A 26,942-nucleotide genomic window follows, 5' to 3' on the forward strand; every position below is an offset into this window, starting at 1 on the left:
TATTGATTTTTTTCTTTTCCTTTTTTTTTGGTAGAGACAGAGTCTCATTGTTTTGCCCAGGCTGGTCTTGAACTACTGGCCTCAAGTGATTTTTCCCAGCTCGGCTTCCCAAAGTACTGGGATTACAGGTGTGAGCCACTGAACCGGGGGCCCATTGATCTTTTTAAAGTTATTTTCCTTGTAAAGGTTAAAGCGGATGGGACTTCCTTATTGTGCCAGCTAAAACTGGCCTGTTTGGGGATTTGGCTGTTATCTCTCATTCTCCAGATTTATAGAAGGTCAGATAAATGGCTTGGTGGGGTAGAACTTCATTTACCATGGGTAACTTCATTTTGGTTTGGTCTGTCGGGCCTAGTGCAGAAGCTCAGTATTAACATTTTTTTTTTGAACTGTCAAGCGTACTACAGAAAACTCGAGAAGGAAAGCTATGGAGTTTGTCCATATTTTTGCTAACCATGTTCTTTTTTCCTTTCTGATGTTTCAAGGTTCCTTTTATTGTTTAAGGAACTTTCTTTAGTCATTCTTTTAGGGTGACCCTGCTGGCAATACATTCTCTTTGGTTTTCCTTATCTGAGAATATCTTGATTTCTCCTTCATCCCAGAACAATTTTAAAAAAATTTACTGTACATAAGATTCTGAGTTAATACAGTAGTCCCCCCTTATCTGCAAGGCTATATATTTCAACCCCCCCAGATGCCTGAAACTGGATAGTACTGAACCCTACATATCCTGTTTTTCCAATAAGGAGATAGATACCTGCAATAAAGTTTAATTTATAAATTAGGCACAGTAAGAGATTAGATTATTAATAAAATAGAAAAATTACAACCATATGCTACAATAGAAGATATCTGAACATGGTCTTTCTCAAAATATCTTTTTGTTCTATATTCTTATTACGATGATGTGAGATAATGCCTACTTGATGAGATGTAGTGAGGTAAATGACGTAGGCATTGTGATGTTGCATTGTTACTATTGACCTTCTGATGTATGGTCAGAATCATCTGCTTTGGATGATCCTGGATCGTTGAGGCATGATGATGTCAATAGTTGAATGTTCAGAGCAAACAGTGTTGATGACTAACGGGTGAGTAGCATATACAGTGTGGATTCTCTGGACAAAGGGATGATTCATTGTCCTGGGTGAGATGGTGTGAGATTTCATCAGGCTACTCAGAATGGTACACAATTTAAAATTTTATTTCTGAAATTTTCCATTTAATATTTTTGAACTGTGGTTGACTGTGGGTAACTGAAACCAAGGAAAGTGAAACTGGGGATAAGCAAGGTACTGTAATTTCCTTTGATCAGCACCTGAAAGATACTGTGCCACTTCTTCTGATCCCCATGGTTTCTGATGAGAAATCTGCTGTTTTTCTCCTGTAGATAAGATGTTTTTCCCAGGCTGCTTTCAATATTTGTCTTTTGTTTTTAGAAGTTTAATTATGATGTGTCTTGGTGTGGATTTCATTGGGTTTTTCCTCTTTGGGGTTTATTCAGCTTCTTGAATGTGTAGGTTTATGTATTAGCAAATTTGGGAAGTTTTCGGCAATTTCATGTACTTTTTCAGCTCTATTCTCCTTGTCTTCTCATTGGGATCCTCTGATAACGTGGAGGTTAGATCTTTTGTAACATTCCCAAAGGCTCTTGAGGCTGTGTTCATTATTTTCTTTTCTTCAGTGTATTTTCTGTTTTTCAGATTTGGTAGTTTCTACTGTTGTGCATTCTAGTTTATTGATTCTTCTGTCCCTTCCATTTTGCTGTTAAGACTATCCATTGAGCTCTTTATTTTGATTATTGTATTTTTTAGTTTTAAGCTCCCACTTGTTTCTTTATACTTCTGTGTCTTTACTGAGACTTTCATTTCTTTGCTGAGACTTTTTTTTTCGTTTGTTTCAAGCTGTTGGAACATTTTGATGGAGACTGCTTTAATATGTTTGCCAGATAATTCTGACATCTTTGTTATCTCAATATTGGTGTCTGTTGATTGTCTTTTTGTCATTTGGTTTGGGATCTTCCTGTTCCTTGGGTTTTTCTTTTGAAATCTGCACATTTTTATATTTTGTGTGTGACTCTGTATCTTCTTTAGACTGGGTTAGCTGGCTCTTTTGGATACCACTGTGGCAGGAGAAAGGGAAGTGCTGCCTTGTTACTGTGAGGTGGAGGCAGGTATCTAGATTCCCTACTCAGCTTCCATTAAGTCCAAAGTGTGGGGACACTCCTTGTTACTGCCTGGTGGGGATGGAAGTCCATGGACACTGCTGGGATCATACTGGCCAGTTGGGATGAAAGTCTTAGCTCCCCACTTGGTCTTTTCTGACAGCATTGCAGTGGGGTGTTGGGGTGCCTCTTTACAGCCTTTTGAGTGTGGGATTCTAGGATCCCCACTTGACCTTCCCTGGTGTGGGCAGCGGTTTTTTCTTTGGTGTCTGGTGGGAGTAGAGCAGTTGTCATCTAAAAGTTTTCTGTCTTGCTGGGACATCCTGTTCCTGGTACTTTAGCTAGAGAGAGCTTTCTTTTGTTAGGGCTTTTTTTGTGTGTGTGCCTGTTGGCATTTCCACGTTGCTGGCTTTCTCACCTCCAACTCCAGGATATATGTTGCAAAAAGAAAACCCAGGAAACTCACCACAGTGTTGTTTCTTGGATTCCAAAGTGTTGGTCTATATGTCTTCCCTCCAACTTTCAGAGTCTTGTATTTGTCAAGGATTTTTAGTTTTTAGCAGGAGAAATAGGGAAAAGTATGTCTACTCTATCTTTTCATAAGAAGAATTTATTTTAAGGGCATTTTGGTTTATTAAGTAATGTTGTAATTGATGTTTTCTTCTAAAGTTTTGATTTTGTTGCTATTATTTCTCTGCTAGCAAAAAAAATGGATATTTTTATGCCTCATTCAAATTGCAAGTCATTTTGTCATTCAGCTTAATTGATGATGAGTTCAGTTCTGAACCTCTTGAGTTTGAGATGCTTCAGGGGCTGCCATATGAAGGTATATATCCCTTTTTATAATCAGAAGAGAAGTGTAGGTAAGAGATCTAGGTGCAGAGGTAGATTTGGGAATGTAAAGTAGGGATTTTTGAAGCTAGTTGGTGTAGATGAGGATCACCCATGTTATGGAGGTCTGCCGGCTCAAGGTGGGACTCTGGATGACTGCCATTGAAAGGGAGTCTGGAAGAAGAAAAGGAACAAGATGACTGAACAGAACCCACTGGAGAACTAGAGACACAAATCATGTTAGGTATTACAGAAACCAAGAGAAGACAGTTTCAGGAATGGCTTTGAGTGTTCAGCAGAGTCACATGTCTTAGAATGGTAAATAATCTGACGGTGACAATTTTAAGTTTGACTGGGCGCGGTGACTCACACCTGTAATCCCAGCACTTTGGGAGGCCCAGATGGGCGGATCACGAGGTCAGGAGATCTAGACCATCCTGACTATCATGATGAAACCCTGTCTCTACTAAAAATAGAAAAAAAAATTAGCCGGGCGTTGCGGCGTGCGCCTGTAGTCCCAGCAACTTGCGAGGCTGAGGTGGGAGAATGGCGTGAACCTGGGAGGCGGAGCTTACAGTGAGCCGAGATCGCGCCACTGCACTCCAGCCTGGGCGACAGAGCTAGACTCCGTCTCAAAAAAAAAAAAGAGAAAAATTGTAAGTTTGGATTCAGCAATGAACAGTTCACAGAGAGCAGTATTAGTGCAACGATGGGACTAGAAGCCAGACCGCTGGATGGGCAGTCAAGGAAAATGTTGATGGAGGAGAAAAAAGGTGAGAGCAGAGGTTGGGGCTGGAGTGGTGGTAGTGCAGTGGTGCATGTGAGTGTTTTTAGAAAAAGGTGTCTTGTTTATATGCTGAGGAAAAAGCTAGTACAATAGGGAAGATGTTGGAGGAGGGACAGTTGTCGATGGCAAGGACCTTTGAGAAGGTTGGAGGAGATTTGATTTCTAACTGAAGGATAAAAGATGGGCAGAATAATATACTTTTTTTTTTTTTTTTTTTTACACTCGCTAGAAGGGTGGGAAGGATATTTATATGGCTATGTTTATGGATGCAGGAGAGTTTTTAGAAACAAGGAAGAACTTGATGGGAGTCCCAGCTGGATAATTTTCTTTGATATAGGAGACAGACTAATCCATTGTGTGTGTTATGTATGTGTGTATGTATGGATGCTTTTCAAAAAAGTGTTACCCTCCATCAGTAATTGAATAGGTTACATTATGGATATATCAGAATTGTATATATAACTTAATGGATGTGAACAACAACAAGAATTACATTTTTAAAATAAATTTGCTGATGATACAAATGATTTTTATATCTTAAAATGACAGCGAGGTGAGCAGTTCAAAAAAGAATAAACACTTCAAATTGTTAGCCCTCACTGAGTAGGAAAAAAACCAGGACAAAGTAAAACAATAAACCATTTTTAAATTATCAAATTGACAAAGATTAATAAAAGACTACCTGTATAGGTAAAGTGATGGGGAATGGGCACTCTCATGCTGCTGAGATTGTAAATCGACAAGCTGAATTAAATCTTAAATTTCATAAGTTTTGACTCAGTAGTTATTTTCCAGGTAACTTTTTCTGATGAAGTAATTTGCTATATGTGCAAAGATTTGACTGTTACTTAATATAAAAAAATTAGAAATCGCCTATGTGGTCAATAATGAAGATGGATTAAATAATAGTCCATGTCATTAAAATTACTTTTAAAAGACTGGTAAGCAGGAAAAGCTCATTAAAAGTAAGGGTGGGGCTGTGTGAGGTGGCTCACGCCTGTAATTCCAGCACTTTGTGGAGGCAGGTGGATTTCTTGAGTCCAGGGTTTGAGACCAGCCTGGGCAACATGGTGAAAACCCGTCTCTAAAAAATTTAGCCAGGCGTGCTGGCACGTGCCTGTGGTTGCAGCTACTTGGGAAACAGAGGTGAAAGGATCACCTGGGCCCAGGGAAGTCGAGGTTGCAGTGAGCTGTGATGGCTGCCACTGCACTCCAGCCTGGGCAACAGAGTGAGACCCTGTCTCCAAAAAAAAAAAAAAAAAAAAGGGCAAGGTGGGGATGGGGAAAAGACTATAAAATGAAATTCACAGTACAGCATAGATTTAATTATATATGCATAGGAAAATAGGACACAAACTAAAAGTGGGCATCCCTGGATGGTAGAATTATGGATGATTTTCATTATTTTTGTTTTTTTCTTTTCTGTGTCTGGATTTTCTTTATTGAACATGCAATATGTTTTATAAGGAAAAAGAATTTTTAAAACTTGAGTTTTTAATCTTAAGGGAATACAATTGGTGTAGCTTTCTAGTGTTATGTATCAATAGCCTCGCCTTTTCCTTTGACTTGATAAATACACCTCCAGGGATAAGAACCATAAATATCTATCTACAGTGGTATTTATCATGACGTGACTTATAATAGTGATACACTAGAATTGTCTTACATAGACCAATGGTTAAATATAACTCTTTTTTCTAGTGGACTTAAAGCAGATCAGTGTAGCTTATAAAATTATTTTAGAAATATATATGATGATGTAAGAAGTTGCTTATACTGTGATTTACCTGAAGAAAAAATACTTCTTGTGCTTTTTTTTATCTTTAACAGATAAAACAATGGGAAGAAATAGAAATTGACCCAAATGTTATCTTTTTCTTTATACTTTCATAAAGTTTTTACAATGGTCTAATTATTTTATAATAAAAAATTTGTAAATTAATTTACTAATTGATATAAAATGATATTTAAACATTTTTTGGTTTGTATTGTTATGGTTTCCAGGGAAGTCTGATTCTTATTTTTACTGTTGCATTTTTTTCCTTGTATGATTTTTTTCATGTCTTTGCCATTATCTGTTAGCTTACCTGGAAAAACCTCTGGATGTTTTATATGTACTTCAGTTAGTTTCTCTATTGTGTGGTGAAACACATACAGTAGAGTACAAATCAAGATTTTCTCTGTCACTCAAAGCTTAGAAAAAGATCATTTTTTAAAATATCTGATTTGTAATTCTTTTATTTTCTATTTTCAGATTTTCTTATGTATTGTATCTTTTATAATGAGTCTCTTTCATGGCTTTCTGTTTTGCTCCAATGATAATGTGTGTGTGATTTTTTTCAATTGGTTGAAAAACTGAAATATTTGTGAGTTGTTAAAAATGTAACATTTTAACCTTATGATATGTAAAGATGCAAGCAATACAAAAGCTTGTCAATTAAAAAGTAAAAGCTTCCTGTTTACTTCCCATTCTTATTTACATTCTTATCAGTAGTAACCACATATGTTAAAGTGTACCCTTTTTAGTATATTGTCATGTGAATTTCGAAAAATGTACACAGTTGTGTAACCATCATTACAAGCACATATAGGACATTTCTATCTCTCCAAGAAGGTCCCTTGTCTCCCTTCCTGCTGACTTTTTATTCCCATTGTTCAGTTTTGCCTGTTTCTAGACTTTATATAATAGAAATATACAGTATGTACTCTTTTGTGTCTGGGATGTTTTTGCTTGGCATGATGATTTTAACATTCACCTATGATATTGCTTGTTTCTATAGTTCTTTATTTTATTATTACTACTATTTTTGAGACAAGGTCTCACTCTGTTGCTGAGGCTTGAGTGCAGTGTGCCATCATGGCTCACTATAGCCTCAACCTCCCCAGGCTCAAGTGGTCCTTCTGCCTCAGCCTCCCAAGTAGCTGGGACTACAGGCACATGCCACCATGCCTGGCTAGTAGTTTGTTCTTTTTTAATGTTTGGTAGTATTTCGTTGTATGATATACCCCAGTTTATTTGTCTGCTTATTGATAGAACATTTGGATTGTTTCCAATGTTCAGGAACTGTAAATAAGGCTGCGCCAGACATTGATGTACAAATCATTGTTTGGACTTACATTTTCATTTCTCTTAGATAAATACCAAATTGTGATTATTGAGTCGTATGATAAGTGTAACTTTGGGAGACAGGTAGTTTCTTATAAAATGGTTGTACCATGTTACATTCCCAGCAACTGGGTATGGAAATTCCAGTTACTCTGGGTCCTTACCAATACTGGGTATTTTAGCCAATCTAGTGGCTGCACTGTGGTTATCTCACTGTGGTTTTAAATAGCTTTTCCTTGATGACTAATGATATTCAGCATCTTTTTATGTGCCTTTTGGCCATTTGTATAACTGCTTTTGTGTCTGTATATCTTTTGTCTCTTTTAAAAATTGGATTGCTTTGTGTTACCGAGTTGTAAAGTTTCTTAATATATTTGGAACACAAATCCTTTGTCAGCTGTGTATCGCGGGTAGTTTCTTCCAGTCCATAGGTTGCCTTTTCATTTGTTCCTTCCCTTTTAATACTTACATCCTCTTTCTGTAGTTTACTTGCCTGAACTTTTTTTTTTTTTTTAGAAGAGTTGAGGATCTCCCTATGTTGCCTAGGCTGGACTTGAACTTCTGGGCTCAAGTGATCCTCCTGCCAGTCTCCTGAGTAGCTGGGACTACAGGTGTGCATCACCATGCCCAGGCCAGAACCTTATAACAAAATACTTCAAACAAAATGAACACAGTAGATAACCTTGTTTTGTTAATTTTTTTTTCTACATCATGTACAATGGTTTTAAAATTTTTTGGATAAGTTATGTACGTATCCTATTAGTGTTTTCCTTTGATGTTATTAGCAATGTAATTTTACCAGATGCTGTTTTGACATCTGTAGAAATGGATCCCTGTTTGTTTTTATTAAGCCATTACTGTGGTATGTTGAATCATTAGAATATATTTGCTTAGTACATTGAGGGATTTTATACACTATTATTTTACTCCAGTTTCTTGTTTATTTTATTATGTTGTATGGGTGCTGTGTTTCTTGTTTCCAGTTTCTGGGTTCACAGAAACTTGTGACCAAGAATATATTTGACTTGAAGGATGAATTGGGTAGTATGGTCATCTTCATATTCTCCCAGGGCTTTCAATTTTATGTTCTTTAAAAATCTGGATTTAAGGCCAAGCGCAGTGGCTCATGCCTGTAGTCCCAGCACTTTAGAAGGCTGAGGCAGCAGGATTGCTTGAGCCCAGCAGTTGGAGGCTGCAGTGAACTAAGATCACGCCAATGCACACCACCCTGAGCAACAGAGTGAACTGTCTCTAAAACAAACAAAAAACAAATGAAATTTACTAGTTATTAACTACAGTTACTCCTATTGTTGATAAAACAATTTTGTCTATTTCATCCTGTTGATTCAGTTTTCTGTCTCCTGAAATGTAAGCTTTATGTGTAAATATGTTTTTCTTCTTAAAAATTTGAGGGTGTGAAAACATTGCCCTAATTAAGTTTCTCAACGTATAGCTGTGGTTAAAAGTACATATTTTTTGTACTTATTTTTATTACAGCCTTTTTCCCTTGAATATTTATATCATCTGAATTTTTTTTTTTGTGTGTGTGTTAACTACATGTCATCATAATGCCTCTGCTTTTTCAGGGAATCTGAAATGATTAAGACATCCCTCATCAGTGGTACTCATTTAAGTTTCTGAGAATGGTGTTCCCCCAACCTCAAGGAACCAGTTGTTTTTTAATTGAAACAGGGTCTCGCTCTGTCCTCCAGGCTGGAGTACAGTAGCACAATCATGGCTCACTGCAGCCTTGACCTCCCAGGCTGAAGCGATCTTCCCACCTCAGCCTCCTGAGTAGCTGGGACTACAGGCGTGTGCCACCATGCCTGGCTAATTTTAAAATTTTTTGTATAGACTGGGCCTCCCAAAGTGCTGGAATTACAAGATGTAAGCCGCTGAGCCTGGCCAGGAAGCAGTTCTTAAATTATCAGGACTACCAATGAATAGATCCTTGTATTTTTCCTTAAATTATTTTGTTCTGTTTTCCTTTGGGTTTGTTTTCTAAAATCTTATAATTCATTGCTGTGTTTTTCCATCTTTTAATGAACACATTCACATTTCACCGTGAATACTACATTAGTCATTTGGATATTTGTTAATTTTCTTTTTGTTTGTTTCTCTCTTAAGAGATAGGGTCTTACTCTGTGACCCACGCTGGGGTGCAGTGGCACAATCATAGCTTACTATAGGCTCGAACTCTTGAGCTGAAGCAATCCATCTGCTTCAGCCCCTTGAACAGCTAGGACTACAAGCATGTGTCACCATACCTGGCTAATTTATTTTTATTTTTATTTATAGAGATGAAGTCTCACTATGTTGCTCAGGCTGACCTCAAACTCCTTGGCTCAGGTGACTGTCTCACCTTGGCCTCCTGAAGTGCGGGGATTACAGGCATGAGCCACTGTGCCTGGCCCTGTTTTTAATTTCCTAATTTAAAATGTGTCCTTTCATCATGTGAATTTTTAGTATATATTTAAAATTTAAGTCTTTGTTGATTTCTGCTTTTTTGTTCTATTTTACTTTTGGTATCATGACCAGAAATTTGCAAGTTTTAGACATTAGAAAAGGTATGTTTTTGCTATTTGCTACAGGAATCAGATCCAGGTGTTGAGGGGGCCTAAAGCTTATATCATTTTGAGGACCCTCTTTAGGAAAGAAAATACAAGATTATGCACGTGTGAATATTTGTTTAGAATAAGAAAAGGCATCTGTGTATGCGAGGGGTCTAAAAGCCTAACTTGATGCATTTTGTGTTCGATCTGTCTCTGCTTTAAAATATATAATTTTGGCCAGACGCAGTGGCTCATGCCTGTAATCTTAGCACTTTGGGAGGCCGAGGCGGGTGGATCACTTGAGGTCAGGAGTTTGAGACCAGCCTGACCGACATGGTGAAAACCCGTCTTTACTAAAAATACAAAATTAGCTGGGTGTGGTGGCGCATGCCTATAATCCCAGCTACTTGGGAGGCTGAGGCAAGAGAATCGCTTGAACCTGGGAGGTGAAGGGAGGTTGCAGTGAGCTGAGATCGCGCTGTTGGACTCCAGCCTGGACAACAAGAGTGAAACTCCGTCTCAAAAAAAAAAAAATGTATGTGTGTATATATATGTGTGTGTGTGTGTGTGTGTGTGTGTGTGTGTATATATGTGTGCGTGTGTATATATGTATATATGTGTGTATATATGTATGGGTGTGTATATATGTGTATGTGTGTGCCTATATATGTATGTGTGTATGTATGTGTGTATGTATGTGTGTATATGTATGCATGTATATGTGTGTATGTATGTATGTGTATATGTGTGTATGTGTGTAGATATATGTGTATATATGTATGTGTATATATGTGCATACATGTGTATGTGTGTATATATGTATATGTGTGTATGTGTGTATGTATATATGTGTGTATGTATGTGTAGATATATGTGTATGTATGTGTGTATATATGTGTATACGTGTATATGTGTGTATATATGTATATGTGTGTGTATATACATATGTGTGTGTGTGTATATATACACACATATATATGAAATTTGGTGTATGTGCTGGGCTCAGTTGCTCACGCCTGTAATCCTAGCACTTTGGGAGGCCGAGGCAGGCAGATCACCTGAGGTCGGGAGTTCGAGACCAGCCTGACCAACATGGAGAAACCCTGTCTACTAAAAATACAAAATTAGCCAGGCATAGTGTCGCATGCCTCTAATCCCAGCTATTCGGGAGGCTGAGACAGGAGAATTGCTTGAACCCAGGAGGCAGAGGTTGTGGTGAGCAGAGGTTGTGCCATTGCACTCCAGCCTGGGCAACGAGTGAAACTCCATCTCAAAAAAAAAAATTTTTGCTGTATGTGTATTGTATCTGCATTAATTTTAGTCATTACTTTGTGTCATATATATATATTTTACTACTTTACATACTATAAATGTTTTCTAGTGTTTCTGAGCTTTTACATTGATTTATACTTTTTTGTTGCCTAAATATTATTTTTACTATTGCCTAATGGCACCTTAAAATTTTACTATAGCTCTTGCCAAATACATTTTACCATGTTTGATATTGCTTTTACACTTGTCTTCCTGGCTTGACTAAATTTGCTACAATGTTTTTTCTCACTGTTTTTTTTTTTTGAGATGGAGTTTTGCTCTTCTTGCCCAGGCTGGAGTGCAGTGGCACAATCTTGGCTCACTGCAACCTCCGCCTCCTGGGTTCAAGTGATTCTCCTGCCTCAGCCTCCCGAGTAGCTGGGATTACAAGCATGCGCCACCACGCCTGGCTAATTTTGTATTTTTAGTAGAGACGGGTTTCCCCATGTCGGTCAGGCTGGTCTTGAACTCCTGACCTCAGGTGATCCACCTGCCTTGGTCTCCCAAAGTGCGAGGATTACAGGCATGAGCCTGGCCATTTTTCTCACTCTTTACTGTTAGCCTTATGTACTTTGTAAGCACTACAGTGATAGATTTTATTTTTTAAAAATCCTGTTAAGACTTTTTTTTCTCTAATAAAGCCATTTAACTTTGTCACAGCTACATTTGGTCTAAGTTTGGCTTCTTTGTGTTTTTTTCCTCCATACTATGTTTGACCTGTGACTTGTAAGAGACAACATCCATTCGCATTACCTGCAGTATGGAAAGAAGTAAATAAACCCTTTTCATCCTTGAATTTTGTTTCTCTATTGAGTTGTTACAGATGAGAAGTATATATGAATCTGTGAAGAGCGTTGGAACCTAATTAAATAATGTACCGCACGTGTTTCTTTTTCCCTAAAACATTTAGAGGCTGGCTAAATAGGGGAAAATTTATATTGTTTGGGTTGTGTAAATTTTTATTAAAATCCTGGTAGCAGTCATACAAATAATTTGACTTTCGCATGAAATCAAGTGAAGAGAAAGGGGGGTAGAGAAAGACGCTTAGGCAATGTAAGTTTAGTTTACTGGGACAAATTAAAAGGCAATTTTGTGGATACTGATAAAATGCTGAAGGTAACATAATACTTTACTTTTTTAGTGTTAGTAATGGCAAATTGCATTTGTTCTTAAACATTTAGGAAGGGCATGGAATTGTTTTTCTTTCTCTCCATCCCCACTTCCTCCCAGTGTGTAAATAGTAAGATTTTTCCCCTCCTCTTAACTCTGAAGAAGACAACTTCCTTTATTTTGCATTTTTGGGTGGTGGTTATAGTACTTGTTTTGAGGTTTGACCATCCTCTCTTCAGCTATTTTTGTTTTTACACACCACTTGAAGTGAGTACACTCAATGGTATTTTAACTGTAATAATCTGTAATGAAATGAAATTCATGCATGCATATTATGTCTTAAAACTCTGTTGTTTTGATTTAATTTTGTTTAATTGGTTTATGCTATGTCTGCTTCATCTTCGTTTTTAAACAAGTGACTACTTAGTTTTCCACAGCAGAACAGAATAGCAAAATCATATTCTTAATAGGATTGAAATGTTTACTTTCTTTTTGATGTTATAAATGATTTAAGATATGACATAGGAGTTTTAACTGCTTGATTGCTCAGTGCCCTGTCCCCTCCCCCTCCCAAATAGAGGACAACATTTTGCTCTTACTGGAACTCTTAATTTTGTCACGTCAGCTGGAATAAAGATATAGAACTTTTACCCCTTAAAATTATTTTACTTATTAAACAAATTTCAGAATTGGTGATACTTGATAATTTTATGTTTGTATATTTACAGTCTTTTCTAAAACTTCATTAGCATTAGAAAGTACATATTCCCTGAAATGTTTTAGTATAACAATTTATGTAGTTGAGTTTAATCTGATATGTGTGATAACTTTTTATTTAAAATAAAATTTAGGCACCATGTAAAATAGTTAACAGTGGCATACTTCCTGGCATAGAAATTCAATATACAAAATGCTAAAAATTACACAATAGCAGCAGCATTTTAAAAGCTATGTAACAGTCTAGCTACTTGTTGTTTTAAGCTGTCACTGTTTCCGGTTTTGTGAAAAATAAATACAGCATTAGGTACATACCCTGAGATTTTCAGATTTGCACATATTCTATGGAAGCCTTCTTTACTATTTTTGGATTCCATGCTGTGGGATAATGAGGTCACTTTTCAGCACTATTCAAGGAAAGAAAACCAAGTTCTCTCAAAGGGATTCTAGTACATGTCCATGTTTTGCTGAATGCTTTTCTGTAATATTCTTAGAGAACATCTCAAATTCAAGGAAGGAGATGAGAGAAGCATAGTGAGATTCCAGACTTCATCCTCCTTCAAAATGCTATCAGTAGCTGCTCATTCCCCAGCCTGCACTCTGTTCCACAATTGGACAGTATTTTATGTAATACTTAGAATTTTTACAAATCAATGGAAGAAGATACCCCTTTTAGAATAGCAAACAAAAAGACTGTACTTCTACACACTTAAAAAATGTGTTTTAAATGTTTTTACAGTCTTCCATACAAAATTTTAAAGCAAACATTAAATTTTTTTTAAGACAAAGACTTAAATAAATAAATGGAAAAACATACTATATTTTTAGATCTGAAGATTCAGAATCTTAACAGTGTCAATTCTAATAGTTAATCTACAAACTTAATGCCATTCTAAAATAAAAATACTAAAAGGATTAAAAGAAACCCCCACCAATAAGTTACTCTTGCTGAGGTAAGTGGTAATGCAGGCTCATTTTGTAGTAAGACAAAGCGAATTCAAGTAACTTCTCCAATGTTACAAAGCTAGGAAGCGGTGAAGCAAGACTTCATATCAGGGTAAGTTTGAGGGCTCAGGTATGATGATAGCTAACATGTAGTAAGCATTTATATTATTGTGCATTACCATTCCAGGTGAGGTACTGTATATTTTCTCAATTAGAATACATCTTAATGTAAAACTTGTGAGGCTTCGCTAGGAAGAATCTAGAGATAATACAGACTGTGCTTAGAGATTTATGAACCCTTGATAATCCCTCCCCTCAATCTCGCTTTTTTCCACATGCCTAAACAGTTGTCCCAGCATCATTTATTGAGTAGTGTTCTATCTTTCCCCTATGATCTACTCTTCTATTTATATATCAAATTTCATTCATGTGGATTTGTTTTTAGGCCTTCTGTTTTGTTCCATTAGTCTTTTTTGCCTATTCTTGTGTCATTTCCATTCTAAATTTCGTAGAGGGTAAGATAAGTTTCCCTGCTGTTTTCATTCAGAAATTCATTCAGCACATATGTTGGAGGCAACTGCTATGTGCCAGGAACTTTTTAGATGCTGGGAAGATGGCATTGAGCAAAACAAAAAAATTCTCTTGAATCTTACACTTATAAACAATCTCTTGGCTATTTTCTTGCTTATAAATTTTAGGATCAGCTTATCAAATTCTATGAAAAACCCAATAACGTTAAAACAAATTTAAATTGGGTCAGTTAAGGGAGTACTGATATCTTCACAATTCTATCCATGAAGAAAATGCTTTTGTACTCATATACATTTTCCTTTTTTTTTTTTTTTGGGGGGGGGCCTTTGTTTAAAGCTTAATTATTTCTTTCCCTAAAGGTCTAGAATATATTTTTACTAGAGTTAGTCCTGTATATCATATAGTTGCTGTTGCTGTTGTAAATGGTGTCTTTTATTAGACTTAAGCTTTCTAATAGCTTTATATGGAAGTGGTATTTTTTGTTGTTGTTGTTTATTTTTTGGACAGGTTGAGGGGACTATGTAGACTTTTATATCCAAATACCTTGCTGAATTCTAATTCCAATCATCACTATGTATATCGTTTCCTGTGCAGATAATCATATAAAATATGTTCTTAAAAAATTTGTATACCACTTTCTTTTCTTATTAAATTAACTAGGACCTCCAATGTAATGTTGAATAAATATGGTAATAGTAGACATACATACTTGTTCTTGATTTTAATGAGTTTCACTGTAAAAAGTGTTGTTTGCTATAGGTTTTTTTTTTTTTTAAGACAAATGTGACATTTTCTTATCCTTTTTCCGTATCTCAGTGTTTTTCTTTAGTCTGTTCATATGGTGAATTATATTTGTAATTTTTAAAAAGTCTGTATATTCTGTTCCTGGATTCCTGGGATATATTGGTCCTAATGTATATTTTTGTTTATATACTGTTGGATTCTGGATTCTGTTAATATTTTGCATATGGACTCTTTTCATGTATGTTTATTAGTGAAATTGGCCTGTACTTTTCATTTTTTAAGAATGTTCTTTTCTGGTTTTGGTATCCAGATTATATTGGCCTCATAAAATGAGTTGGGGGAGTATTTCCTCCTTTTCTATTCTCTGGAAGAATTTGTGTGATACTGGATTTACTTGTTTACTGAAAGTTTGGTAGACCTTGCTTTTACAACTTTTAAACCTAGTTTGTGTGTGTGCCGGTGAGGGGAAGAGGGGGAAGTTTATTTTATTTTTTTCTTCCTTTATTAGTCATAGGGCTGTTCAGGCTTTCTAATTATCTTTTTCTTTTTCTTCTTTTTTTTTTTTTTGAGACAGGGTCTTGCTCTGTCACCCAGGCTGGAGTGCAGTGGTGTGATCTCACTTCACTGCAACATCCACCTCCCACGCTCAAGCAATCCTCCTACCTTAGCCTTCCAAGTAGTTGAGACTACAGGCTCATGCCACTATGCTTGGCCTAGTTTTTTTTGTTGTTTTGTTTTGTTTTTGTAGAGATGAGGTCTCACTATGTTGCCCAGGTTGATCTCAAACTTCTGGGCTTAAGTGATCCTCTCATCTCAGCTTCCCAAAGTGCTGGCATTACAGGTGTGAGCCACCACACCCAGCCTTCTAATTATTCTTGAATCAATTTTGAGTTTGTATTTTTCTAGGCGTATGTCCGTTTTGTCTGTGCTTCATATTTATTGCGTAAAGTTGTTCGTAGAATTCTCTTTTAAATGTCTCTAGCTGTAGTTATGTTCACTATAGTTTGTCCTTTAGTTCTCCTTAGCAGTGTTTGAAGAGATATGCTTTTTAGTCCATCTATTGAATTTTTACCATTAGGTTATATTTTTTATTTCCGTAAGTTCTGTATGTTTTCTCTTAAGATCTTAGTGGTCATTCTTTAGCTTTTTATTTTTTAAATTCACATTTGTCTTAATTGGATTGATGGTCATTTTTTATAGCCTCTTGCTCACTTGTTTGTGATTTCATTTATTTTTAACATTTAATCTGGAATCTTAATGGGTATGGCTGATAAAATTTTAACAATGGATATTATGTACTTCCGTAATAAGTTCAAGATAAATTAGATTGCGACTACTTTAACACATAGATACAGATCTGGATTGCTGTATTTAGCCAATAACATACATATTACAAAGGAATTACTTGATGGATGATTAAGGTTTTCTTAGGTAAAGAATTTGGAAAAAATGTTATTTATGGGAAATATGGGAAAAAAGAAACATCAAGGAAGAGAAGCAGAAAATGGTTGCTAGTTATGTCTTCCTAGATGGAATGTGTTTGGATAGCATTTGATATTTCTTTGTCTTTTTTGGGTTTTTTTGTTTTGTTTTTTTGAGACAGAGCCTCCTCACTTTGTCACCCAGGCCTGGAGTGCATTGGCACGGTCTCGGCTCACTGCAGTCTCAACCTTCTGCACTCAAGTGATCCTACTACTTTAGCCTTTCAAGTAGATGGGACTACAGGTGTGCACCACTATGCTGGGCTCGTTGTTTTTGTATTTTTGGTAGAGATGGGGTTTCACCATGTTGCTCAGGCTGGTCCCAAATTCCTGAGTGCAAGCGACCCACCTACTTCTGCCTCCCAAAGTGCTAGGATTACAGGTGTGAGCCACTGTGCCCAGCACATTTGATATTTCCTGATAGCAGTTATCACCTATTTGGTTGGGTATATTTGTCTTGAGAGTTAGACTGCGATCTCTTTTGGGGCAAACACTTTCATTGGTGTTGCTTTGTTTTTTATACAGTGTCTAGCATAGTAACTGTTAAATAGTATATAGTCAATAGATTTATTATAGCTAGGTAGATAGGGTTATAAAAGTACTAAACAAAGTTCAATTGTAGTTAATTATAATGAACTAATCATTATCATATGATTACAGTACTCGGAATTATACCAGAAGCCACTAATAACTAGATCTGGATTAAATATACTTTTTAAATGTGTTGTTGGGTTCAAAAGAACCAAACACATTTTCAAATATTGTCTTCACCTCACTCTAGTCAAACAAGGGTGAGCTTAAATGGAAGTGGGGGAGCATTTAGTGATAAAAACACAGGACAGGCAGAATTTCAGAAATGGGTAAGACTTTCAATTAGAGACTGAAGTTTCAGCCAGCAACAAGCCAGGGATGGTGGAAAGGGAGCTAAATCTGATATTTCCTTTATTAAGAAGACTCCATCCAACCTGGCTAAAAGTGGTCAGAGGTAGGCTAAAATGGTGTTAATAGGTAGGCAGCTCCCCTATTCGCCCCACTCCCATTTGCTCCTGGATGATCAAACACACAAAAAAAGACATGGCAAAAATAATAACAAATGTAGTGCCCCCCCCAACCCCTGTGCAAAAACTTCAGAAATTTTGACAATTTTTGATCATTCTTTTAAGTGAGTATAAAGAATGAGGGACTTTAGTGCCATCCTTGTAGAGTTCCCTTCCCTGTCCCACCGCCATTTCACCAAGGGAAATTTATTGAGAACACCTATGCTGTTGACTAGTCATGTTAGGGGAAGGAGGAATGGTATAGACATAAGATTTTAAAATACTGACGTGCGTTTGCTTGTTTGCAATCCTTTTTTTTTTTTTTAATCGGTGTCTCAGTCTGTCGCCTAGGCTGGGGTGCAGTGGCCGATCTTGGCTCACTGCAACCTCTGCCTCCACAACCTCTGCCTCCCAGGTTCAAGCGATTCTGCTGCCTCAGCCTCCCAAATAGCTGGGATTACAGGCGCACACCACCACACCCAACTAATTGTTGTATTTTTAGTGGAGACCGGGTTTCACCATGTTGGCCAGGCTGGTCTCTAACTCCTGACCTCAGGAGATCTGCCCACCTCGGCGTCCCAAAATAGGTGTGAGCCACTATGCCCAGCCGTTTTCAATCATTTTTTAAATTGTTAAGTTACTATAAAAATTAACATTTTTATAGTTTTCCCACATTTTACTGCATACTACTTTATGTGACTTTATGATTGTTAGGTTATTAAAAAATGAATTTTGACTTAAATTCTTTTATATTTTTATTTTTACCAGTCCATCCTATTTAAAATAAATTGACAGTATATTTAATATCGTTCAGAAAAGTTCCTTCCCTGTGCTTTTATTTTAACCAGTTTTAGCTAATGTTTTTGCATAATCTTTTCTAAAAGCAACAAAGAATTGATTAAGGAGAATCTCTGGGCTAATCTGAAGTTTAACTCTGAAGGCTGTGTGAATGAGTTTCTATAGGAAAAACTGTCTACTGCTTTTATTTTGTTTATAGATTAAAATTAGCTAAATGAAAGAATAAGTAAATGAGAGCTGCTTAAGTTAAGACGTCCATTACAATTTTTTGTCTCGATTAATTTCCCATCTCAGAGTCAATTGATCTGGCTTTTGGTACTGAGCACGTGACTCTAGACAAGCAAGCAGTCATTCTAGGTATACTGCTGTTTGAAAAAACAGCTTTAAAAAGATGTTAGAACCTGGGAAAAAAGATCTTGCTCTCTTGTGGTTTCACAGGGTGCCAAAGGTTTAGTTGCTTGTATGTTTCACTCAGTTGCTTTCTGTTCAATGAATAAAATCAGCACCATGCATTAGAACTTTGCAGACTCACTGCAAAGGAAATAGCAGGAGGTAAAGTGACCTCAAATGAATGTGGCTTTTTTTGTGGGGTGCAATGGGTGGGCAGTGCTACAACTAAATAAACAAATTGAGTTTTGCAGGAAGAAAACCTTTAACTCATCTTTATACTCTCTCATGGTGACATTTTTCTTCTGCTGTCATTCCCGTTCTTTAAACATTTTTACAATGATTAGTTCATTGTAAACATGTCACATAGCTACAGTTGAGTTGTTTAGTTGTTTTATAATCGTACGTGTTTTTCGAGTCCATCAGTAAACTGGAATTATAATCTTGTTTTTGTTGTTTTGATCACACAACTTTTCTACACTCTCAAAAATAAAACTGCTACTTGCTTCTCTTCACCAAAAGTCTTTTAGGTAGGTTTATCACCTTTTATCAGTTGAGTAAGATATTTTGAAAATATTTTACAGGGGAAGTAGGAGAAATTCTCCATCATGTATGGTAAACTTGGAGTTATCTGTACTCTTAGAAGACAGAGGGAACCTGAATAGTTAATATTTTTTATTGCAGTACAGGTCTTACATACCTTGGAAAAAGATTCTTTTCCTGCTTGGCATTATTGCCAAATGTTAGGATTGACAGAGGTGTATGGGGAGATGGATTTGAGAAAATCCGGACATTTTACTCCATGAATCTAGAGAAAGCAGGAGCAATACATTTATTTTTATTTTCTGAAGGTAGCTCTCATTATAATGTTGTAGCTTGGGGCACAGAGTTGAGCCAGACTGCGGGGAATCAATTTCTACTCCATGCTTACTAGTCTTGTGACTTTAGGCAAGTTACTTTGGGCAAGTCTTTCCTCATCTGTATGATGGAGACAATAATAAGACCACCTACTTCATGGACTGTGAGGTTTCAGTGAATTAATATGGTAAAGCACTTAGTGCCTGACACATAGTAAATGATAGCTGTATTGTTACCAAGTCAGTAAGTGTGACCCAAAGTATACAGATATGTTTCCTTGAAGGAATTTGAAGTTTAATACTTACTTTTTCTAAAAGTCTGATTTATATTTACTTTTGAATAGTCCGAAGTGGGGACTGAAAGAATGTACAAAATGTCCATGTTTGGGTTATCTTGTTTGTTTGTTTTTGTTTTTCGTTTTTTGAGATAGAGTCTCGCTCTGTTGCCCAGGCTGGAGTGCAGTGGCATGGTCTCAGCTCACTGCAACCTCTGCCTCCCAGGTTCAAGTGATTCTCCTGCCTCAGCCTCCCAAGTAGCTAGGACTATAGGCATGCGCAACCATGCCCGGCTAATTTTTGTGCTTTTAGTAGGTAGAGACGGGGCTTCTCCATGTTGGCCAGGCTGGTCTTGAACCCCTGACTTAAGGTGATCCGCCCGCCTCGGCCTCCCAAAGTGCTGGGATTACAGATGTGAGCCACCATGCCCGGCTGCACTCAAGTATTAAGTAAACCTCCATGTAAGATTTGTTAGGATAGTTATTCATTTGACAGGTATTTCTCTAGGGTTTATACATAGCAACACCTTCAGGATTTTGTGAAGACAGGGTTTTCTTTTCCTGTATAAAGGACAGCTTTAGTCCTAACAGTGAGGGGAAATATCATGAAAATGATTCCTTTATTCTTCCTGTTCCCTTTGAAAATGACCTGATTCTCTTTTAGAAATGTGGTTTATTTTACAGTTGTCCTCTTCATACATTTATTTATTCTTTTAGGGGCAGAGTCTCACTCTGTTGCCCAGGCTGGAGGGCAGTGGTGCAATCATAGCTCACCGCAGCCTTGCACTCCTGGGCTCAATCGATCCTCCCACCTTGGCTTCCTGACTTGCTGAGATTACAGGTGTGAGCCACTGTGCTCAGCTCCCCTTTGTACATTTAGAGTTTGCAATGATTTGTAGGAAAGATCAAGAGGAAAAACTAGTAAGTTCACTCATCATCTGCTTCTTGTTAATAGAGGCTACATTTCTTAAAATAATTACCTTTGAATTTTGCTTCCCAAATAATTTAGTGAAATGTCAGTATGAATTCATCTTGTCTTTTAAGATTTTATTTTATTTTGAGATGGAGTTTTGCTCTTGTTTCCCAGTCTGGAGTGCAATGGCACAATCTCAGCTCACTACAACCTCTGCCTTCTGGGTTCAAGCGATTCTCCTGCCTCAGCCTCCTGAGTAGCTGAGATTATGGGCACCTGCCATCACACGTGGCTAATTTTTGTATTTTTAGTAGAGACGGGGTTTCACCATGTTGGCCAGGCTGGTCTTGAACTCCTGACCTCAGGTAATCCACTTACCTTGGCCTCCCAAAGTGCTAGGATTACAGGTGTGAGCCACCACGCCTGGCCTAAGATTTTATTCATACACATATTCTGCATCTTTACAGGTCTGTCTTTGCATTTTGCAGGTAAGTCTGTTCTTGGTAAGGTGTGTATAGATTTTGAATTCTCTTCTTCCGTAACTTGAATGAGTGAGAATCTGTGGAACTCCCCCCAACACCTATAAGGGTAGTAGTGTTAAATGGCAGTACATTCACATCTCTACCTCCATAGTACCTTTTTCTGAATTTACTCTAGCACTTACCACACAGAAACTATAGTATCTCCTTCATTCTAAGGCACACATTAAAAAAATTTCTTATTTTAACACCTCTGTAATTAGGCGCATCTTCTAATTGATGGCATCCTCCCCTCAGCAGAAGTGGTATTTGTTTTCTTGTCTTGCCTCCTACTTAACTATGAGTAGACTCTTTGAAGGCAGGAACGGATAGTCATTTATTTTTGGTATTTTCAATGTCTAATTTGCAGTAGAACCCGAAGTTTGGTGAATTACAATGTAACAGTTTTCAGGATATCTCAGGACACTGTTTTTGGATTGTTTTGAAACAGGGTCTTATTCTGTCACCCAGGCTAAGTGCAGTGGTGTAATCATAGCTCACTGCAGCCTTGACCTCCTGGGCTCGAGCAATCCTCCTGCCTCAACCTCCCAAGTAGCTAGGACTACAGAGGTGTACCACCATGCTTGGCTTTATTTATTTAGTAAGTAGAGACAGGATCTTGCTATGTTGCCTAGGCCAGTCTTGAACTCCTGGGCTCAAGCAATCTTCCTGCCTTAGCCTCCCCAAGTTCTGGGATTATAGCCATGGATTGCCGTACCAGGCCTCATCAGTATACTTTTGCAGGGGGAGATGTAAAAAATGTAAAAGGAGGGCTTGGAAAATGCTGATATAAACAGTTAAATGCTATTCCTACTTTTCCCTCCTATGTATCCCTTCTGTCTCTTTTGGTTGATTCTCTTAGGACTGATGCATACCTCACCAAGAAAGCACTGGTTTTAGCAGATGCGACTGAAGTAAAAAGACTAAGAATTTTATATTTTTATTTATGACAGGCTATTTTTTGAGCATCTTTTGGATATTACACTGTGCGATTGTCACTTTCCATTATGTAAATGAGGAAATAGTCAAATGTGTTCAGAGACGTAAAATTTTAGTCGAAGATGGTGGAAGAAGGACCAAACTTCCTGTTATGGGTTTCTGATCTGGGCTTTCTGCTTTAAAAGAATTCTCTTCTGAACTACAGTTTTTTTTGTTCTTTTTATTAGTTTAAAATTAATATTTTTTAATAACTGTGGTTTTGAGACTGAATTTTTACGTTCGTATCACAGTAAATGTTTGCTTAAAAAGGTGGAGTTGATCTGGTCTCCCTTTATCTTGCCTCTGAGTACCCTAAAATGTGGATTTAATATTAGTGCTCGAAACTGTTTAGTGGGTCTAGTTGTTTTCCTTAATTAAATTTAAGCTTTTACATGTGGGTGATTAGAAAAGTCTTATCCAGAACTTCAATTGGCATTTTTTTAGAAATGACTGCCATATAGTTTTTTTAGTAGACTTTAAGAACTTTAGATTTACAGAAAACCTGAGAAGATAGTATACGAAGTCTCCATGTATCTGTCACTCAATTCCTCTATTGTTAACATGTATGGTACATTTGTTAGAATTAATGAACCAATGTGGATACATTATTATTAGCTAAAATCTATACATTATTCAGGTTTCTATAGTTTTTACCTAATGTCCTTTTTCTGATCCAGGATCCCATCAAGATAACACATTACATTTAGTTGTTATGCCTTCTTAGGCTCCTCTTGGCTGACTTTCCTTGTTTTTGATGACTCACCTATTTTGAAGAGTACTCATTAAGTATTTTGTAGAGTGCCCCTCTATTGGAATGTGTCTGGTGTTCTTCTCATGAGGGGTGTAGGGTTATGGGTTTTTGGGAGGAAGACCACAGAGGTGAAGTACTGTTTTCGTCACATTATATCAAGAGTACATGCTGTCAGCGTGATTTGTAACTGTTGATGCTGACCCTAATCATCTGGCTGAGGTCATGTTTGTCTGGTTTCTCTCCTATAAAGTTACTCCCTGCCCCAACCCTTTTCCATATTGTATTCTTTGGGAGGAAGTCATTATGTGCAGCCCACACTTAAGGAATGAGGATGCTGTGTAATTGTGAATAAACATTTAAATAGTAGAGGTTTAGTTTAAAAATTTACCTGGAGTTAGTGAGACTTTCACTTATTATAACAAAAAGCCTCGCTATTTAAATGAAATATTAAAACATGTGCTTGCATTCGGCTGGGTGTGGTGGCTCATGCCTGTAATCCCAGGACTTTCGGAGGCTGAGGAGGGCGGATCACTTGAGGCCAAGAGTTTGAGATCAGCTTGGCCAACATGGTGAAACCTGGTCTACTAAAAACACAAAAATTAGCCAGGCATAGTGGCGCATGCCTTTAGTCCCAGCTACTCAGGAGGCTGAGGCAGGAGAATCACTTGAACCTGGAGGCGGAGGTTGCAGTGAGCCGAGATCGCACCACTGCACTCCAGCGTGGGCGACAGAGTGAGACTCCATCTCAAAAAAACAAAAACTACAAAAAAACCATGTGCCTGCATTCAAAGATTTGGTTTGGCAATAATTTTCAAGCTATTTTTCATTCTCAGTATTTCAACATTTGCTATTACATGGCAGCTGTTAGATGTTCCTCTTTATTTTGTGGCATCTAATTGATAATCATTTTTTGAAAAAAATGTGATGGAAATGTGGAAGACCATTAGTCAAGAGCTCTTGAATAAAATTTGTTAATATTTTGTTCTGCATCTATTGCTTTTCTGCACTTCTTATTTCTGCATATATTATTTCTAAAATTGAGGATTTGGTTGATATGTAAATTATGATTAGAGACCAGAACAGTTTAGGACCCAAAATGATCAAGGGAAAGCACCTTGCTGGAAACCCCCATGACAATAAAACTCTCCTTGTAGTTCCCATTTGTACGTTTCAATTATAAGGCTTATGTTAAAATTAGATCAGAATTTCCATCATAGACTCTCAATTTCATAGTTGTGTAAGTGCCATATAAACCTACTTGTAAACAAAGGCATTTAATGATGGGCATTATTTGAACAATTTAAGATCAGGTTATTTAGCTCACGGAATGCTAGAAAATACATGTCTAGTTTCACATTTTAAGTTGAGAGATTGTGAAGACGGGCTTTGATTCTAAAGGTGAATTTTATAATTTTTTCTAATGATTTTCCAGATTTTCTACAATGAAGATGTTTTATAACATAATAAATTAAAAATACTTGTTAAGTTCTTTTTTCTTTACTAGTTACTCTTGAGACTTACTACATTATAAACAAATGATTATTTTAGATGTGTATATTAATTTCCTAGGTCTGCTGTAACAAACCACCTCAAACTTAGTGGTGTAAACAAAGGAAATTTATTTTTTCATAGGTCAGTACTCCAAAATCAAGTTGTTGTCGTGCTGGTTGATTCTGGAGTCTGAGGTAGAGTCATTTTCATGCCTCTGTCCTGGCTTCTGGTGCTTATCGGCAGCCCTTTGTGCTCCTTGGCTTGCTTGTGGATGCATCCCTCCAGTCTCTGCTTCTGCCTTCATGTGTCCTTCCTTTCTGGGTTATTTTCTGTGTTTTGCATCTCACCCTCCTTTATCTTATAAGGACAACAGTGGTTGGATTTAGGTCCAGGGCCATCTCACCTTAATTATAACTGTAAAGACCCTATTTCCAGAGAAGGTAATATTCATAGGTACCAGGTATTAGGAGTTGGATATATCTTTTTCGGATGCCACCATTCAAGCTGCTACAGTGAGCAAGCCTCTTCCTGCATTTGCAGATAAGCACTATGAAAGTGCTTTTGCTAAATGGAATAATAGCTATAGAATCTGACCTATATTATATGCATATAAATATGATTCACAGTTTAGTTACATGTTTACTTTCTTTTCATGTGGTTTACAATTGATGTGGCATTTTTTTTTTACTATGAAATTAGGCTGAGCACATATAGACAAGCTATAATTTGTGTCTCTAAATGGTGTGAGCAGGGTCTTAAATTCTGTAAACATGTGCTGTTTAGCTCTTAACTTTTTTAACCTTCATACTTGGGTATTTTTATGAGTATATATATGGTTCCTTTTGATATGAATCATGTTTGTCTCCACATAAAAGTTTAAAATTATCCCTAGCGATCTAGTCTGATTTAAATTTGTGTGCCATAAGAAGAGATTTTATAAAAACTGAGAATTGCTGGTAGAATGAGGTTAAGTAATCAAAAATAAGATAGGTCATCCTTGGTATGTATAGACAGCCACCTGCAGAGAAGTGTTGGCCCAGCCTCCAGGCATGTGGTTTGGAGGGAAACTCTGGTTGAGAGCATTTGCTGCTACTTCTTTCCCATTTTGAGATGAACTTGATGAGGAATTTAGTTCTTCATGTTATTAGGAAAGTAAAACTACAGTGATACAGGTGTAAGATTTTTTTTTTTTGATTTTACTGTGCCATAGACCTATATATCTTCACTAAAGCATAGCTCCACAAATGTCAGAACTGACTGACACTTGTGCAGTGGCTCACGCCTGTAATCCCAACACTTTGGGAGTCCTGGGTGGTAGGATCGCTTGAGGCCAGGAGTTGGTGACCAGCCTGGGGAACATAGCGAGACCTCATCTCTACAAAAAAATGAAAAAATTAGCCAGGCGTGGTGGCATGCACCTGTAGTCCCAGGTACTCTGGAGGCTGAGGTGGGAGGAGCACTTGAGCCCAGGAGTTCGAGCCAGCAGTAAGCAATGATCGGGCCACTGCACTCCACCCTGGGCAATAGAGCAAGATTCTGTCTCTAAAAATAACAACAAACAAACAAAATCAAGTACCTGAACTATGCTTGTTTTATTCTTATTCAGAACCATATCCTAGCTTGTAGGTAGTACGTACACAACAAGTATTTGTCAAATGAATAGTATATCATAGATGCTCTTGAAATCTATGTAGCATTTCAAGATGTGTCTTATTCTTTTCAATGGCTGATTGCTATTCTGTGATAGATATGCCATAATTCATTTAACTAGTCCTGTGTTCTCCCATTAGGGATATTTAGGCTATTAAGAGTTTTTCAGGCCGGGCACAGTGGCTCACACCTATAATCCCAGCACTTTGGGAGGCTGAGGTGGGCGAATCACTTGAGGTCAGGAGTTTGAGACCAGCCTGGCCAACATGGTGAAACCCTGTCTCTACTAAAAATACAAAAATTAGCCACGTGTGGTGGCGGGTGCCTATAATCCCAGCTACTCGGCAGGCTGAAGCAGGAGAATTGCTTGAACCTGGGAGGCAGAGGTTGCAGTGAGCCGGGACTGAGCCACTGCACTCTAGCCTGGGCAACAGAGCGAGACACTATCTCAAGAAAAAAAAAAGTGTTTCCTAGTAACAAAGCTATCATGACATATCTTGTTTGTGTGTGTATGTTTATGTAACTTTGTTAGTTTGCAGTGTTAATTTCCTTCATTAATGGCTATGTTCTTGTGAAACAAGTACATTGAAAAATATACTATTGAAATAATTTTCTGGTATAACTGACCTATGTTTTCCTAAATACATTTTAGGAAAATGTACTTTTATGTTGCCAGGCACAGTGGCTCGTGCCTGTTATCCCAACACTGGGAGGCCGAGGTGGGTGGATCACCCAAGGTCAGGAGTTCAAGATTAGCCTGGCCAACATGGTGAAACCCTGTCTCTAATGAAAATATAAAAATTAGCTTGGCGTGTTGGCATGTGCCTTTAATCGCAGCTACTCGGGAGGCTGAGGCAGGAAAATTGCTTGAACCCGGGAGGCAGAGGTTGCAGTGAGCCGAGATTGCGCCATTGCACTCCAGCCTGGGCAACAGAGTGAGACTCTGTCTCAAAATAAAATAAAGTACTTTTATTTTTTATTTTATTTTTATTTTTTAGAGATAGATTC

The 26,942-nt window shown here is 37.4% G+C and overlaps 1 protein-coding gene across 7 annotated transcripts in view; it reads left to right on the top strand.

Moving 5' to 3' along the window:
- The window catches only part of LOC105486925 (RAS related 2), a 114,726-nt gene that overhangs the window by 55,335 nt on the left and 32,449 nt on the right, over positions 1–26,942 (top strand). Inside the window, exon 1 of one of the 7 annotated variants that reach the window (XM_071075061.1) lies at positions 1,068–1,091. The exons of the other annotated variants lie outside the window; for them this stretch is intronic. The gene's annotated coding sequence lies outside the window, so the exon portion shown is untranslated. Of the gene's footprint in view, positions 1–1,067; positions 1,092–26,942 lie in introns of those variants that run through there. 7 annotated transcript variants of the gene reach the window in all.

Source organism: Macaca nemestrina, chromosome 12 (assembly GCF_043159975.1).
Source record: "Macaca nemestrina isolate mMacNem1 chromosome 12, mMacNem.hap1, whole genome shotgun sequence".
Taxonomy (NCBI): Eukaryota; Metazoa; Chordata; class Mammalia; order Primates; family Cercopithecidae; genus Macaca; species Macaca nemestrina.